Source organism: Merops nubicus, unplaced genomic scaffold (genome assembly GCF_000691845.1).
Source record: "Merops nubicus isolate BGI_N331 unplaced genomic scaffold, ASM69184v1 scaffold27521, whole genome shotgun sequence".
In the NCBI taxonomy this organism is placed as follows: Eukaryota; Metazoa; Chordata; class Aves; order Coraciiformes; family Meropidae; genus Merops; species Merops nubicus.
The window spans coordinates 18,887-25,018 of NW_008586664.1; positions in this window are offsets into that span (position 1 = coordinate 18,887).

Sequence of the window (6,132 nt, forward strand, 5' to 3'; positions counted from 1 at the left end):
GTCAAAGGTATCGATATGCCTCCAGCCAGGAGGGTGCAGGGGGAGAAGGGTGGGAGAGAGAGGGGGGGTTAGGTACCAGCTGCATTATTAAGCCTGATCCTAAACCCTTTGAAGTGAATAGAAAAATTACTCTCGACTTTGATACACTTTGGATTGGGCCTTTTAAGTCATGTGAAAGACACTTGTGTTATTAAAACAGCAGCAGCAGAACACTGTTGGTTACATCTGCTTTTATTTTTTAATGGCAATGGTAGGTTTAGCCTTGGGCACTATCTGAGACTCATAAATAACCCATGTCAAGTGTAACACACCTACTGAAGAGCCACAGAAGACAGAGGACCTGGCTGTTTATCTCCCTGCATTTTTCAGTAACGAGCCACTTGTACATTAGGAGGGGTAGATGTCCTCTAGCATTCATTAATAAAGCATCCTTAAACAGGCAGGCTTCTCCTTGATCATGCAGGGCTAATGCGATAAATATCTTCTTTCCACACTCTCCTGACAGGTGAAAGGCAGGACTCCGGACATGTGAAATGCAGGAATTCAGTCTAACCTACATTGTTAGTTGTGCAAGAACATTGCAGGACTCATTTCTTGTACGCGTGTGTCACGTCTAGGTACAGCACCCGCTCGCTGCCGGGATAAGGAAAGCTGAGCAGGGAGGCTTTCTGGAAAACCATTCCCAGTACGGCACTGGAGTCACCCCCACATGTACAGGATAGCGTGAGACTTCAGGGGAACCCAGGATCACGTGGAAACATTATTCCATAGGTGCCCACACGGATGTGTATGCAAGCCCCAGCCTGCTCGACCAGCGCGGTGCAGCTGCTGAAGGGCAGGTGCTACCATCAAAATATCTTAGGGACCACCAGTTGCTCTCAGGAGTCAGAGCGGGCCTCGAGTCTCTGAATCTGTCCACTGCTGCTTTTATCCAGTGTTGTGGCTTCTTGTCCCCAGTGGTTCCTCCTAGCAGGAAGGCCTTATGTAAATAGATATTTCTGTTCACACTGGTCATGTGTCGATACCAGCCGTGCACCCCACAGACACCAGTCCCACAGCAGCCCCAGAGAAGTGTTGGTTTAATGCAGGCAGCACAGAATCACACCAGAGTTGCTTCAGATCTTTGCATCACTTGCAACTCTCCCCTCCTTCAAAAGCCTTCATTTGTTGTGGTTTTTTTTGGTTTTTTTTTTTTTTTTTTGCTTAACTAATGTCTCTTATTTACTGTCACCTCATTCCAAGCATGTGGGCATCTTGTCCAAACCTCCTGTTTTCAGAGGAGGGAACACAGATTTATTTTTTTTTATTATTTTTTCCTCATTTTTTCACCCCTGTATTGTTACTTGTCCTCTCTCTTCCCACCTCTGTCACCTGCTAATGACCTGTATCACTTCTCAACAGCCCAGCAGCTCTGGGGCTGACATTGCTGGGTGGTGTCATCTCTCCCTCATTTTATTCTTGATTTAACAGCAAGGCAAAGCCAGCGCTTCCCGCTTAGGAAGTTGGAGATGTTCAGTGAGGAACAAGTCTGTGGTTAGCTGTGTTTGCTGCTAAAACCACAGGATTAGTGGGGGACACCTAGCCTAGAGCAGCCTGAAACATTGATGCAAAGAGGGATTGCTTTTGAAGGTATTTAACCCCTTAAAAGAAGAAAAATGAGGTCACCCACAAAAGAGAATTTAATAAATGCAGCTCATATGTAAATATTTGCTTCTGCTCCCAAGTGGCTGATTCCTCTGGTTTCTCTTATTAAAGAGGAATACCCATGGGATGCTCAAGTTTAAAAATGTTTCTGTTTCCAAAGCTTCTTAAGACTCTCATGTCCATGCAGTCTGCATTCCTTTGAGGCAGGGAAAGGAGTCAGAAGGGACCTACACAGGGCTCTTCAACAGCCCCCTTACTCCCTGGGCAGGGGTGCAGAGCAGACCCACTGCCTCCAAAAAGTTGTCACCTGCCTCCTTTTCCTTCCCTGCACCCTCTACCTGGCAGCAAGCTGAGGTCTGTAAGGCTTTTCCCCTTACAGAGCAGCAAAATTCACAGAGGAGCACAATGAAATAGCATCTCTGGAGCTGCGAGCGTATTTCTAAGCTGAAGGACAGAGCTACAGCTGCCGCTCTTCACGTGTGCATGAACTGGCTGCAGGAGCTGAAACGGGAGGGAGGAGGCTGCTTTAGGGGAGTGTGAAATAATCCCCCTCTCTAAACCCTATTTAAATGGTCACAGGCCAGAGGGTATTTTTAAAGGAGCCAAGAGGCAGGCACTTTGCTGCCTTATCCCTATGGCTTTGGATTTTCAACGGAATTTGAGTATCCAGAAAGATTTTTACTCCGCAGAGGCCGGATATTGTCAGCAGTCTCCCTTTCTTCTGCCATCTTTTCATCTCCCCAATCCCTCTGTCTCCACTGCTCAGCCATGTCTCTTTCCTTGAACCAAACCCTCCCTAAAAAAAATACAGTTCAAGCATTCGAACTGTGTTTTCCTCACCGAGACTCAGACGTGCAAGCGACAGACCTTTACAGCAGAAACCTTAGAGAAGAAGTGTTAATTGCTTTGGGGTTTGGTTTTGTTAACCACAAATGCAAGTGGAAACAGCCTCGTAGGATACAGTTGCTCTGAGAAGCTGGCAGGTGTTAAATAGCACACCCAGGGCTTCAGCATCCCCCGGCTCTGCAGCTTTGTGGTGGTTTCTGACTAACAGGCACCAGCTACATTTTTACCTTTGAGGAGCCTTGGCAGATAGTCAGTGAACCCTCTCTTTCCCCCAGGCCTTGAGCCACACTAAGTTAAAACCTTAGTTAAACTCTCAGAGGCAGACTCATCCCACAAACTGATGTATCAAATGGGGCTGCTCCAACAGTGTTTTAAAAGCAGTTTTCCCCTCTCTTGCATGTGGGCAGAAACCCCAATCCTAATGCCATCTATATGATACTGCCTCTTTCATGTCAAGCAGTTTCCATCCAAGACATTGAACCAAAATTTTATTTTGATGTATGAAGTGTACCTGAGGTTAGTTTCTTAAAGGGCAGGAGATAGTCGCTTCCAGCAATCAAGAAGCATCTACGAGATGGTTGCTTTCAATTTCAGAAAACAGATTTAACTCTAAGAAAATTTAGACATCTCCCTTCTCCCCCCAGCCTTCTCTTTCCACCCCCTCATCTTTTCCACAGGTAGGAACAAAAGTTTGTTTGGTGACTTGCTGTATTCTAGCACCAGGTGCCCCAGTGGGACACTTTCCCATGTGCCAGCTGGGAGAGCCAAAGCCTGGACCTATTTTGGTTTTACACTATGGGGCTGTTGGCTCTGGCACACACACGTGATCCTGTGTCTAGGCTTTAAACATTTATGATCCTGTGTGTGCAACGGGGATTTTTTCTCGGATATGAAAATGGCCCTGTAAATGCAGCTTTTCCCTTCCAGGGCCTCATCCTGCCACATATCTCTCATCTCCTCACACTTCCCCCTGCACACCTGCCTCTCTCTTTTGTTGGTGGGCTTCCTTCCTCTGGCTGCAGGAAGATGCCTGCAGTGCAGTGCTGGGGGACAGGAGACACCCCAACTGCTCAGCTTCTCTCTTTCCACCAGCCACTAACCCTCCTGTTGCCCCTGGCAGTGTTTTGGCCACTATCAGAACAAGCAGCACCCTCAGGTTTTGTGACCGGGAGCAGGTGGGAAGAGGGGGAGGCAAGACATCTAGGTGTGTGCCTGCTCCCCACCAGCACATCTGGAGGTCACAGCTGGCAAGTGGAGTTGCATCTTGCCCTGCCATCAAATGGTGGTGGCTCTTCCATGCAGAGAACACTTTTCTGGGGGAAAAGGGTGAGAAATTAAGAAGACACAAGAAATGCATGGAGCCTTGGAAGGGGCGATGGTGGGGTGGTGTAGCTGGAGCAGGGCAGCTGGGAAGCCACCACCTCATGTTTCTTTTCAAGCCTTTGCAGTCAGGCTGGTTGCCCTTGAGGTCAGGATTAGCTGATAGCTTGCCCAGCCCTCTGCTTTTGAAGGACCACTTGAGACTAGTTTTTCACACTGTTTCCAATATGCTGGTCTGGGATTGGTCTTGGTCAGACCTTCTGCAGGAGCCTGGGCAACATGTTCCCCTGCAGAAACCTTTCCCAGGCACCAAATGCACAATTCCCTCCTCCCTGTTTGCCCTCAGTTGTGCCTGTGTGATGCCGCAGTGCTCAAACTCCCCTCGGGGGTCTCAGAACCCAAACCCCAAGGAATTTCAGAGCTTCAGTGGATCTCAGCTCCCTCACTGTGGCCTTCCCCAGACAGCAGGGATTTGGGCAGCCTCTCAGGGTAGCTTGTATTTCAGTCCAGTGGTATGGGATTCAGCATCCTACTGCATGGCCCAGCCAAACTCATCCTCTAAACATAATTAGACTCTTAAAATGGTGTGAGAAGGGGAGGGATGAGCATTTTGCAGGGGCTGTTAGCGTGGCATTTTTACGTTGGTGGTATTATTTTCTTATTTTATAAATCTCAAAACTGAGAATTGGATTTTATCAGAATAAAGTGCGCCTTTTTGCGCACCTGGCAAGAAGGAGGAAAAGAGATTATTATTTTTTTTTTGACTTGTAGAACATAAAGGAATTAAAACATCTCTGCAGATCTAAAAAATCCTTATTGCTCCTGCGTTCACTCAGAAGCCGAAGATGAGGGGAGTTTAATTTTAAAGCCCTCGTTCTATGCCTTTGAAACAAACACTTTCTTCCTTCTGATAAATGATTAAAGTACCATCAATTTATTCTTTAAAGGAAAAGATCACAGGAATTTCTGAGCTCCACACCCTGACTCGGTTATAAATTTGTCCTTGCTGAGGTGATGCTCCTGTACTTTTACTGTCGTATACCTCCCACCCTAGTAACATCAGGAACAAAAAGGTGTGGCCCTGAAATTAGAAATAGTGACAAAGAAATTGTGGCTTTAGTAAAATTTTCCTTGTATGCTTGATATACCCATTTCCAACAGTGACATTGTGACATTGAGTCTAGGAACAGTGAATCTGGCTTTTCAGGGTTTTTGTGTGTGTGTGCTTTGGCTTTTAAAAAAATTATTACAACCAATATTAGGGGCAAACTTGAAGGTATAAGATTTTATTCTTCCTCTGCCACCACAGATAATGAAGTTTTATCAACTCCCTTTTATTATAGTAATCTAAAACTGTATTCTGTAATAGGGTCATAAACATTTAATGAAACTGGATGCTGTATGAATAAAAAAAAAGGGAGAAAGAAAGGCTTTAGGGTGGACAAATGGAGAACAAAAGGGAATCCAAATGGCTCAGGTGTCTCTAGTCCACAGCCTCAGAAAACACACTCCTCCATCCTCATCTCTGTGCCAGCATGTAGACCTGGCACCTCTTGCTGAATTCCCAGCAGTGGGATTTTGCCCTGGGTTTAAACTTTACTGTGTCCAAAATGAGGTGCTGAAATGCAGCCCTGATCTTTATACTTTTTTTTTTTTTCTTTTTTATCCTATAGTTTAAACCCTTTCTGCTATGTTCTGTGGGGACTTTGAATTTATTGTTTCATCGTGTACTTAAAACGAAGGTGATGCCAATTACTCTGACACCACGAAAAGCATAAATACTGCCTAACTGACATTCACCCCTGCATTTCAAAGGGCAGCTGTATATTGCTATAGCATGGCAGTTACATTAGCTCTGTGCAAAAACAATAGGAAAAGCTGATAAAAAAACATGACACTCATGTGCCTTTTACTGCAGAAAAAAAAAGTTCAAGCATAGTGGAAAGTTTTGGGGGTTGTTTTGTAAATTACCCCTCGCTTTCTTGCTCTAAAACCTTTCACTGGGGAAAGCTGTCAGGCTGGAGGAGACGGCGAGCAGCCCACGTGCTCCCTGATTCTGGTTTTGCAAGAGGCTCTTGTGCCCCTGCTTTCCTTTTGTGCAGGGATTTTATCAGGATATGCTCATGAGGATGGTGAAGAGTTTGGGAATGTCAGGGATGAGGGATTTATAATGCACTACATGGCTCTGAGGAGCACTAGGAGCTAAGTTCCTGGAAAGGTGCAGAGTGTTTTGCTCTGGAAAAGTTCAAGGAGATTCCCTGCAAACATGCACAACTGCAAAGGCAACCTCTGTGGGGCCGTGCTTTATCATCTGCTCTCCAG